Below are 13,253 nucleotides of genomic sequence, written 5' to 3'. Positions count from 1 at the left end.
ATCCAGTTCTTGATTGCTTCAATTTTGGACGGGTCGACATGAATACCCATCTTGTTCACAACATGGCCAAGAAACTGTACTTCATCAGACCAGAATTCACACTTGGAAAGCTTAGCATAGAGCTGCTCGGTTCGAAGCTTCTGCAACACCAACCGGAGATGTTGCTCATGCTCGGCCTTGGTCTTAGAATACACCAGAACATCATCGATAAACACGATCACGAATTTATCCAAGAAAGGCCTACACACCCGATTCATTAGATCCATGAAAACGGCGGGTGCGTTGGTTAAACCGAAGGACAAGACCAAGCATTCAAAATGGCCATAACGAGTTCGAAAAGCAGTCTTCGGAACATCTTCATCGCGGATGCGCAACTGGTGATAGCCAGAGCGGAGATCAATCTTCGAGAAACAAGAGGCACCTTGGAGTTGATCAAAGAGGTCGTCAATACGCGGTAAGGGATACCGGTTCTTAATGGTGAGTTTGTTCAACTCGCGGTAATCTATACACATGCGAAACGATCCATCTTTCTTTTTAACGAACAACACCGGAGCACCCCAGGGCGAAGAGCTAGGTCGGATGAATCCTTTAGCTGTCAACTCTTGAAGTTGGCTTGCCAATTCTTGCATCTCAGCGGGCGCAAGACGGTAAGGAGATTTAGCTACGGGGGAAGCACCAGGGACAAGATCAATACGGAACTCAACTTCACGAGCGGGAGGGATACCAGGAAGATCATCAGGAAAAACTTCAGGAAAATCACGCACAACAGGGATATCGAGAAGCTTCTTTTCTTCAGCAGGTTTGACCACATGAGCTAAGAATGCAATACACCTTTTCCGCATGAGCCTTCGGGCTTCGGCGCAAGACATAAGCTTAAGACCACTGGAGGGTTTTTCGCCGTAGATATGTAGATCACCATTTTCTCGAGGTATGCGAATCATCTTCTTGGCGCAAATAACTTCGGCGCGATTATGCGAAAGTCAATCCATACCAATGATAACATCAAAACTTCCAAGAGGCATGGGGATGAGGTCGATTAGAAAATCGTTTTCGTTAAGGTTAAGCGTGCAATCTTTAATCACCGAGTTAATTAAAACAGTTTCACCGTTAGCCAATTCAACTGAAAAATCTTCTTTTAAATCGCTGCGCGGTCGCGCAAGCTTCTGCTCGAAGGCGCGAGAGATAAAACTTCGATCGGCGCCAGTATCAAAAAGTACAGAAGCATAAAATCCGTTAAGCAAAAATGTACCATTAACTACGTCATTATTCGCTTGCGCTTGGTGCGCGGTTATGTTAAAAGCTCGTCCACGCGTCACTTGGTTCGAAATCTGGTTCACCGGATTCGCTTGTGTAATCTGAACTTGTAGTCTTGGGCACGCATTCCGGAAATGACTGGGATCACCGCAGTTAAAGCACGATCTGGGTCGTGGGTTTTGGTAGGTTGGTTGTGGGTTCTGCGGGTAGACTGGTGGTGTTGGCGCAATTGGGTTGGCGAGAGGAACTCTACAGTATTCAGCAGAGTGACCAACGCGGCCACATCGGTTACATTGTCGACACGGGGTTTGGGTTGGGTGGTGAAGTCTACAGGTTGGGCAAAAGGGTTGACTTCCTGTGTAAGGTTTCTTAGTTGGCGGGGCAGGGAGTGCTGGATTGGTTAAGGCATAGTTGTGGGCTACAGGAGGTGTTGGGTAGGCTGACAGAGGGTTAGGCGCGTAAACTGGAGGTTGGTAGATGGGTTGCTGGACAATGGGCGGGTTGGTAAGCGCATAGGCCTTGCGCCTGCGCTTGAGGTTGTTACGGTTTGAGGGTTCTGGTTTGGTTTCTGTTGGTTCAAGGGCAGTTTTGGTGGGTTTGGTCTTCTCAGCTCCCCGCAGGAACAGGGTTCCTGCTCTGACATGGTTGTCGCTGAGCACAGCGGCCAACTCGATGGCGTCAGAGAGGGTTGCTGGGTTTCTGGCCCATACAGAATCTTGAATTTCCATGGGGAGACCCCCAAGGAATTTCTCTATGGCTCGGCGTGAAGGGGTAACAAGGTGAGGGACCAGTAAGCTTAGCTCGTGGAAGCGCGTCGCGTACTCGCGCGCTTCTCCACTGTATTGCTTCAGGTTCCAAAATTCTTCCTCCAGGCGCTTTACTTCGTTGGGAGGGCAGAATTCTCGCGTCAAGAGATCCTTAAATTCCTCCCAGAGTATGCTGGAAGCAGCTTCTGCGCCACGCGCATGAGCTACTCCATTCCACCATGTAAGCGCTCTAGATTCCAGGACACTGGAAGCATATAGGGTTCGTCTGTCTGAGGGGCATTGGGTGTGGAGGAAAGTGTTTTCTATTTTCTCAAGCCACTGGAGCATCACGGTGGCTCCTTCAAGACCTGTGAACTTTGGAGGGTTACCCGCGTTAAAGGACTTAATGTTATAACTGGAGGTATTGTTTTGGCTCAAGGCTTGGGCTATCGCGGCGGCCATTTCCTGGGAACGTTGCTGTCTACGCATGCGCGAGGCTTCTCTTCTCTGAAATCGGCGAGATAGCGGAGGCATTCTATAAAAATTTTAATTTTAGTTAATATCTTGGTTTTATCGCAAAGTATAATCTCGAAAAGCTTGGTTTCGCGGAGTTAGATACTATCAAAAGTTAAAGTAAAATAAATGACCCTAAATGCAGACTTAATAAAGGTAGCAAATTCGAATCAAGAATCGACAATTCATGTATCACCATGACTTTCCGAATTCCCAATTTAAAATATACGAGTAAACGAGTATCGGAGATTGACGATTCATGTATCACCATGACTTTTCAATCTTCAATATAAAATATACAAGAAAATGAGTATTGGAGGTTGACAATTCATGTATCACCATGACTTTTCAAGTCTCCATCCTCAGAACATAATCGTAAATGGAAATTGAAAATCAACTATTCATGTATCACCATGACTTTTCGGATTTTCAAACCCAACAAACGAATATGTAAGTAAAATCAATAAAAATCGAAATTCAATCAAAAATCGAAATATCGCGGAATAAAACATAAAATCATATACTGCGCAAGCGCGAGCATATTCATAAATAACGAGTAATTAACAATAAGCGCGCAAACATGAGATTTCTCTCATGCGCGAGAAGGGACTCTTAGGTATTCTAGGCCGTTACGTCTAACCACCTATCCTAAAGTCAACGAGCTCTGATACCAATCTGTAACACCCCGACCAAAGGCGGATTATACATCGGGGCGCCACATATTGTTTCATTACTCGTGACACTATTGGGTGTCAATATTTAATAAATACATTCATTCGCGCACGCGCAAAGTAAACACAATAACATAAATCATCATAAATCAATATATTATAAATCATAATATTCGAACAGCAAAAACTTGTCTTGATACATTTTAATCTAGGTCCAAAATAAAGAAAACTTCCTACGTGTCCACAAACTCCAAAACAGCTACTGCAAACCTGAACATGTGTTAAAATAAACGTCAAACACTTGCGTGTTGGTGAGAAATCAAGTTTAATACAATACATAGATAACAATAAATCTGCGCGCAACACGTGTATGTCTGGTGTTTAACAAGGGTGCAATCAGATTGTGATCAAGCCTAAATAGATCATAGCTCATAGTTCATAGTTCAATCCGTGCTCCCAATTGAGCACAAAAACGAGAAAACATCTGTGCAAGTGTAAACAAAGAAAACCGTAAACGATAGGTCTCCCGTGTTCATCTAATGGATCCATGAAAACTGCGGAATATGCCGAACAAAGCGGTTAATGATACACACATACAAATAAACAGCCAAGTAAACGTCCTCAACACATGGGATACTGCGCGACTAAAGCTCATAAACAAGTTTAAGACTCTAAGTTTGTACGAACACATGAACATCCCAAAACATTAAAAGCAAAAAGGGATTAGGTACGAGATTACTCACTTGATAAACGATGCGGTGTAAGATAAAGCAAGAACCAACTTTAAACAAGCACAAGTTAACCTATAATTAAAGATTATTGTTTTAACGATCTGTTTTAAGTCTTGATTATAAGTTAGCATAATTAATAAGTAAATTATTATATATATAATATATATATATTACCGGAAAAGCAGGGCAGAACAGGGAGGAAGACGGAGGCAGAGAGGAAGGCGGCAGAGAGAGCAAGGAGAACAGGAGAGATTAAGTGTTTTGTGTGTGTAGTGTTAGGAAAAAATAATACTATTATTTATAGAGAAACCCTAGGGAACACAATCCCTAGAAAAAGGGGAAAAGATCTCAAAAAGTAAAAGATTCCAAAAGCAAAAGATATCAAAAGATATGGCAGCAGGGAAAAAGAGAAAAAGCTGACAGGGAACAGTAAAAAGGCATGGGCAGGTCAGTTAAAGGTACTGGTCAAGCATGGCAAAAGCAGATCTCAAAAGATAATGTCAGTCACTTTTTCTGCCAACCAATGGGGTTGGTGCGCATGCTGCGCCGAAAGTAACTTTTCAGACATAAAGCAGATTAGGTCAACAGCACAAAAGATAAGACAACACAAAAGCAAACGGCTAGATTAAACAGAAGAAAACTCAAAGGGTTTAGCGCGAGAAGGCTCGAGCGCGAAGGCAGACACAGAAGGTCAAGAGAGCGCGAGCGCGAAGGCAGACAGAACCAACCTTAACGCGTCGCGGGAAGAACTACATTTCTAAGCGCGCCGCGGGAAGAATCACATTTCTTAGCGCGCCGCGGGAAGAACTATAATTCTTCGCGCGTCGAGGGATGAACTACGATTCTTAGCGCGCTGCGAGAAGAACTACAAATCCTTAGCGCGTCGCGGGAAGAACTACCGTTCTTAGCGCGCTGCGAGAAGAATTACAATTCTTAGCGCGCTGCGAGAAGAGTTCGTCTCGCGTAACGCTGAAACAGGAGGTCTTCACGCAGGCTTCCTTGTAAGGGGTCTGGCGCGTGGAGCTGCGCAGACAACCTTAGGCGGGAAGGAACAAAGGACAAGCAAAGAGTTAGAAGAAAAAGAGGGAAACAAGGCGTAAGGGCGGGACGGCGACAAGAGGGATAAGAAGGCGGAAAGAGAGAAGAAGAGGGACGGGACGGCGGAAAGAAAGAAAGAGAAAGAGGCGGGAAGGAAAATATATTATTATTATTAAAAGTAAAATATAAGTATAAATAAATACTAGATCATAAAAGAAAGAGATCGGGTCAGAGAAACGGGTACCTGGGTCGGGTCGGATCGGGGCAGGTGTCACACGGCTCCCCGCAGGAACAGGGTTCCTGCCCTGACATGGTTGTCGCTGAGCACAGCGGCCAACTCGATGGCGTCAGAGAGGGTTACTGGGTTCCTGGCCCATACAGAGTCTTGAATTTCCATGGGGAGACCCCCAAGAAACTTCTCGATGGCTCGGCGGGAAGGGGTAACTAGGTGCGGGACAAGCAAACTTAGTTCGTGGAAGCGCGTAGCGTACTCGCGCGCTTCGCCACTGTACTGCTTCAAGTTCCAAAATTCCTCCTCAAGGCGCTTTATTTCGTTGGGAGGGCAGAATTCTCTAGTCAAAAGTTCATTGAATTCCTCCCAGAGCATGCTAGAAGCAGCCTCTGCGCCACGCGCATGAGCTACTCCGTTCCACCAAGTAAGCGCCCTTGATTCTAGGACACTTGAGGCGTATAAGGTTCGTCGGTCTGGAGGGCATTGGGTATGGAGAAAGGTGTTCTCAATTTTCTCGAGCCATTGGAGCATTACGGTGGCTCCTTCAAGTCCTGTGAATTTCGGAGGGTTACCCGCATTAAAGGATTTAATATTGTATCCGGAGGGGTTAGTATTATTTTGGTTTAAGGCTTGGGCTATTGCGGCGGCCATTTCCTGGGAACGTTGCTGCCTACGTCTGCGCGCGGCTTCTCTCCTCTGATGACGGCGAGATAGCGGAGGCATTCTATAAAAGTTTTAATTTTTGTTAATATCTTGGTATGGGAAATCGTTTTAGCGCAAAGTATATCGTCGTAAAGCTTGTTTCGCGGAGTTAAATGCTATCAAATTTTGAAGTAAAATATGAATTTAAATGCAAACTTAATACAGGTAATAAATTCGAATTGAAAATCGACAATTCATGCATCACCATGACTTTTCAAATCTTCAATTTAAAATATCGAGTAAATGAATATTGGAGATTGACAATTCATGTATCACCATGACTTTTCAAATCTTCAATTTAAAACATAAAGTTAATGGGGATTGAAAATCAACTATTCACGTATCACCATGACTTTTCGGATTTTCAATGCTAAATCCCAACAACAAACGAATATGTAAGTAAAGAAATAAATTGAAATTTAACAATAAAAATCGAAAGATCGCGAATAAAACATGAAATCATGTGCTGCGTAAGCGCAAGCATATTTTATAAATATCGAGTAATTAACAATTAGCGCGCAAACATGAGATATTTCTCATGCGCGAGAAGGGACTCTTAGGTATTCTAGGTCATTTCGTCTAACCACCTATCCTAAAGTCACGGAGCTCTGATACCAATCTGTAACACCCCGACCGATGGCGGATTATACATCGGGGCGCCACGTATTGTTTCATTACTCGTGACACTATTTGGGTGTCAATATTTAATAAATACATTTCATTGCGCACGCGCAGAACACGACATAAAGTAACATAAATCATATCATAACTCAAAATATTCAAATAACATAATTTGTCTTGATACATTTTAATCTAGGTCCAAACAAAAGAAAACATCCTACGTGTCCTTGAGATTCCCAAAAGCAGCTACAGCAAACCTGAACATGTGTTAAAATAAAACGTCAACACTTGCATGTCGGTGAGAAATCAAGTTTAATAGATATAAATAGATAATAATAAACACTGCGCGCAACATGTGCTTAACTGGGGTTTAACATAGGGTGTAATCAGATTGTGATCAAGCCTAAATAGATCATAGCTCATAGTTCAATCCGTGCTCCCAATTGAGCACAAAAACGAGAAATCATACGTGCATGTGTAAACAAAACAAGAAAACCGTAAACGATAGGTCTCCCGTGTTCATCTAATGGATCCATGAAAACTTCGGAATAGGCCGTCAAAGCGGTTAATGATTCACACATACAAATAAACAGCCAAGTAAACGTCCATAACACATGGGGTTTTGCGCACATAAATTTCATAAACAAGTTTAAGACTCAAGTTGTACGAACACATGAACATCCCAAAACGTTAAAAATAAAAGGGGATTAAGTACGAGATTACTCACTTGTAAACGGCGCGAAGAAAGATAATGCAAGAACCAACTTTTAAACAAGCACAAGTTAACCTATAAATAAGAGGTTATTGGTTTAACGATTGGTTTTTATGTCTTGAATATATGCAGTAAGTATCGATGTTAGTTAAACAAATTAAAATAAAATATATATAATTATATTTACCGAGATTCAGGGCAGAACAGAAGAGAAGACGGATGCAAGGAGAAGAGTTGGAGGCGCTGCTGAGGAACTACGGCAGAGAGCAAAAGGGGAGAGAGATTTTGGGAGTGTTAGTGTAGTGTGTGTAGTGTAAAGAAATTAGCTTAATTTATAGGAAAACCCAAGGGAACACAATCCCTTGAAAAGGGGAAAAGATCTTATCAAATCAAGCAAAAGATATCTAAAAGCACAAGAATCCAAAAGCAAAAGATATCAAAAGATATGCCGGCAGCTGCAGGGGATGGAGAAAAGCTGACAGGTTACAGGTCAAAGCATGGGAGGTGTCAGATAAAACACTGTTCAAGACATGCAAAAGAAGATTTCAAAAGATTATGTCAGTCACTTTTTCTGTCAACCAATAGGATTGGTGCGCATGCTGCGCCGAAAGTGGCTTTTCGGACAGATGTCGGAGCTGACCTAAAGTGCTCATACAAAAGATAAGATATTTCAAAAGCATACAGGCAGGCTTAAACAGAAGAAAAGACTTAAGGTCTAGCGCGAGAAGACTCGAGCTCGCGCGCGAGGGCGAAGGCAGACAGAGAACAATCCTTAGCGCGCCGCGGGAAGAACTACAATCCTTAGCGCGCCGCGGGAAGAACTACAATTCTTAGCGTGCCGCGGGAAGAACTATAATCCTTAGCGCGCCGCGGGAAGAACTACCATTCTTAGCGCGTCGCGGGAAGAACTACAATTCTTAGCGCGCCGCGGGAAGAACTACCATTCTTAGCGCGCTGCGGGAACAGTTCGCCTCGCGTATCGCAGGAACAGTTGGTCTTCGCGCAGGCTTCCTTGTAAGGAGTCTGGCGCGTGGAGCTGCGCAGGCATCCTTAGGCGGGAAGAACCAAAGGACAAGCAAAGAGTTAAGAGAAAAAGGGGGTTTCAAGGCTTAAGGGTTAAGCAGAGGGGCGGGACGGCGACAAGAAAGAAAAAGAGGCGGGACGGCGACAAGAAAGAGAAAGAGGCGGGACGGCGACAAGAAAGAGAAAGAGGCGGGACGGCGACAAGAAAGAGAAAGAGGCGGGACGGCGACAAGAAATTATTATTATTAGTAAGTAATATAAAAATTTATATATATATATAATTTATTTAAATGTTAAATTTACAAAGATTAATAATCAAGTTTTAAATCATAAAAAAAGAATCGGATTCGAAAACGGGTACCTGGGTCGGGTCGGATTGGGCAGTTGTCACATTTGAGCTTATGAATAATTGTTTGTTATATTTGGATATTGTGTGTATTCTTTCAATAAAATAATTAATTAGATATTGTCACATTTTATGTATGATAGTATATTCGAGCTGTGAGAAATCGGATCACGCCCCGGCATTTCTGCCTTAGGTTGGGGTGTGACAGATTATGGCTACTTCGAGTTCCTAGTTATGCCTTTTGGGTTGACTAATGTTCCCGCGATTTTCATGAAACTTATGAATCGCGTTTGTAAACCATACCTCGACAAGTTCGTGATTGTTTTCATCGATGATATCTTGATATATTCTAAATCCGAGGACGAGCACAAAGATCATTTGCGTGCCATTCTCGACTTGCTGCGAAAGGAACAACTCTATGTTAAATTCTCCAAGTGCGAATTTTAGCTAAAACAAGTTTAATTCTTGGGCCACATCGTCAACGACAAGGGTATTCCGTTGATCCGCTAATATCGAAGCCTTTAAAAATTGGAAAACCCCGTCATCTCCAAAGGAGGTTTGATCATTTCTTGGTTTAGCGGGGTATTACCGCCATTTTATTCGCAACTTTTCGAAGATTGCTCAACTTTATGTTGCAAACCTATCTATTTTCACGCATGACGTATGTAGCTTTATGGGATAAAACATGTGTTGAAGCTTAGATGATACCTTAGGCTGCATCGATGAATAAAGAATAAATTATTTTACGTTTTTGATTGTAACGTTTATTCCTTTTGAGACAATGTTATGTTTTTGTGTACTTGACGGTTAAATGAAATGAATAATTTAGATATTGACACGTGTAATTCAATTAGTGTCTTTTGAGCTATGATACAAATTATTTCGCATCCCGGCATGTTCCGTCGTAGGTTGGGGTGTGACACCGACTATGGTCTAAGCCATAATAATAAAATAATACTTAAGCGGAACCCCTACCTTACACGAATATTTGGAGTTAAATGCTTAAGAGCGATCGAGCAACACTTCTATTCTATATCTTGGTTGTATAAGTCGCTAGGCGCTCCCGGAGCGGTCGATTGGGGAGTCGCGAGTACTCGGTCTAGGTGAAGAGTACTCGGGGAGTACTCAGACGTGCTAAATTATAAAGAAACTAGCTTTTGGGAACTTATATATATGTCAAGCATCATAAATCTACTAATATTTATAACAAAAATACGTGAATATCCATATAAATAAAAAAGACACATCTTTAAATACTAAAGTATCTAAAATTTGAAAATCATTAATTAAAAAAATAATAGTCATTCTTTAATATTATAGAAATATGAATTATGCTTAATTTTTTAAATATAAAATATGCTCGAGTTGACCGACTAGATCCAGTTGGGCGAAGGTTGACCACTATTGATCGATTTTGAGTAATTAGGCTTAGTTAAAGAAAGTCGCCTCGGCACCATACCTTGTAGCGATTACTCAGTGCCTAGTCGGGATTTTTACAACCATGCTCTATATCGCGTACTAAGGCTTAAACTGTCGGAACTTCGGAGCTTGGCACGTACTTCGAGACTCGACACACTTCCCGAGACTAAATTTATGCTAGTGAAGGTGTTTTGTGTTATGAGGTGAGAGATGTCGTTTTATAGGCAAATTGTAAGGCCCCGTTCCCGGTAACCCTACTTTGGTATTGGATTTACTCATAAACATACTTCTAAAATCAGAGTTAATTAAAACTTTCGCGAAATAATTTAAAACTTCAAACATCACATTATAAAACATTCATTTTTTTGTCTGAACATACAAATTGTCTTTCCATAAACATTATTAAAACATTCATGACACTTCTTCGTAGATGCCAGTCTCTTTCGTTCATGCCATGTGTCCCTCCTCAAGCCAGCTGCCTCAACCTATTTGCCTGCGTGCATACTAAAAGTCAGCTACGGTGAGTGAGTTCTAGTTATTCGATTAACATACATAACATTCATACTATACTTATACGTGTCCGGAGATACGTATTCATACCTTATTTACTATTATTTCTTTCATACATACTTTACATACATGCACACGTTCTTAAATACTTCCTTTTATAAAACCCTATGGTATACCATAAGCTATTCTATCTTAAACATCACAGATATTATAAGGGTCTGGTCCCTAACATCACATATATTATGAGGGTCTGGTCCCTATCATCTTAGATATTATGAGGGTCTGGTCCCTTCTGTCTCGAATAACCATACCTTTATCACACGTGCATACTTTACCTATCTTTTAGTTATAAATATATATATACATACTCGTTCATACAATCATTATGTAACAATACATTCAATACACCATCATACACGTATCATTCACTTTACTAATCAAGTAAGTGTATTATCACATAGGAGTATGCACACAGCCCCGAAAACATAACAGATAAAGGGGCTAGAACTCACCTGGAGTCGGTTTCTCTCGCTGTTAATGGTAATGCCCTTCCTTAGTTGCGCACGACTAACTTTACAACACATTACGCGTGTCAATTATCCATTACTACTACTTCCTACATCTAAGTTAGTGAAACCCTCAACTAACGGGGATCCGGGAGCAGTGCCCCTGGTAGCGGGGTCTAGGGGCGGCAGCCCCTAGCAGGGTCCAAGGGGCAAAGCCCCTGGCTGGAAGAATTTCATGAAATTTCGCATCAGAAAATGAATTTCATGAAATTTCGCATGGAATTTCGCTTCGCATGACATTTTCGCTTCGGATATAATTTCGCTTCGCATGACTTTTTCGCTTCGCATGACTGTGCGATGCGAAAACATTGATTTCGCTTCGCATGGCTGTGCGATGCGAAATTATTGATTTCGCTTCGCATGGCTGTGCGATGCGAAATTCCTGCCTTTCGTCGTATTTACCATTTTAAAGCCGTTTTTCTCCTTGTTTCCTCCTTAGGACCCGATTCTACTCTTTTTATGGGTCTTGGGTTGTACCAACTTTGTATAGCCGTGTTTCTCATAGTCCAGAGTCACCTTTTTTGTTCTATAATACACCCGTGAGGCTAAAACTCACCAAGTTCAAGTTTTTCTTACATTTCACAACCCGATCTATCATTACATCGGTTTGCATGTCGATTCTAACCGTAAAACTTAACCCTTTGGCTGAAGCTTACCTTTTTGCTCCGGGTTCGGTTCAGGTCTGGACAACCCCGAAGATCTGGACGTTTTCTTGATGTTTGAGATACTCGAACACCAAGATCTTCCTTGCTTTAGCCCGGATTCGGATTCGGGTCTTGAGAGAAAATGTGTGTGTTCTTGAGTGTGTGTGTGTGTGGCGGTAGGGAAGAAAGTGGTGAAAGGAAGGAGGGGTTGGGTTTATATAGGGGACTATGGGCCCCACAACCCACTCACACTTCTAATTCCATTTATTATCCAAACATTAACACACCCAATTAAGTTAACGACACACAGTTAATCATAGAACTTTCTGTTATTTATAATTTAGCAAAAGTTGGATGTTACACAAATTTTGCAACCCGTCGCATACCGGGATGTCCTTCTTGAAGGGCCATCGCATAGCGCGATGACTCATCAATCGCCAGTGCTGCCACTTGTTGACGCTTTGCCTGCTACGCGTGCCATATGGTGGGACACACGTCATTTCTACGTATCACGGCTATGACAAACTGAAATTTTTCTTACTTTTTCAGACACTCATCACGACTTGACTCAAATTTTCGGGACGAAAATTCTTTAACATGGGAATGATGTGACACTCGTCAATTTCAGGTTAACTCCGTTAACTCAAACTCCGTCAATTCAAACTTAAGATCACTGGATCTATAACGCACATCTCATTACATTTAAACTAAGGTTTTAAATGACGCTTGACAATTACTACATGTGTAGTCTTTCGGGAATTGCACCGAAACGCAAACGAGTTGACGCAAACCATTGGTGAATAAACGAAAAACATCAAAACAATAATTATATGATAATTATGTGTTAGACTTATGTGTTAGACTTATGTGTTATGTGATAACATTGTATGAAACGTTAACTCAAGATGCAAACGAGTTAATTTAAGCTAGAAAAGTGATAATTAGAAGTTGAGGGGCCTAGATGTAATATATTATTATTAATAACATTAAAAACCCTAATCTCTTTCTCTCTCCCTCTAACCCGATCGGCCAGCCCCCCTCCCCTTCTCCCTTGCGATCGGCAGCCCACACACACACATATCACCTTGTTTTGATCTTGTTCTTCATAATCGGAGCATCCTACACTCGTTTCTAAGCACCTCTCACGTTTCTCTTGGTTGTTTCTGCGTTTTTAAGGTATAAATATGAAACCCTAATTATTGAATATCATGTATTAAGTGTTCTTATGATTGATTATTGCTAGAGGATGATTGATTTGTGTTGGTTATTGATATTGATGATCATATGTGATTTTGAACGGTGAAAGATTGATGAATCATTGATTGTTTGTAAACCCTAGAGGGTTACTACTAATTTTTATGATTAATAATGCTTATTGCATGTTGGAGTAATGTCGTATGCTTAGGATGCATGTTAGACGATTGTTGGTGCTTGCTGAGTTTTGACAGCAGTAATTGTTAAACTTGAACGACATGTAACTCGTTAATTATAAAAGCAAAATGAGCTATTTATGAGTCTACAAGGT

The sequence above is a fragment of the Bidens hawaiensis genome, unplaced genomic scaffold, assembly GCF_021521415.1.
Source record: "Bidens hawaiensis isolate Kalapana, Puna unplaced genomic scaffold, B.hawaiensis_p1.1 tig00004743_1, whole genome shotgun sequence".
Lineage (NCBI taxonomy): Eukaryota > Viridiplantae > Streptophyta > Magnoliopsida > Asterales > Asteraceae > Bidens > Bidens hawaiensis.
This window is presented reverse-complemented; position numbering follows the sequence as displayed.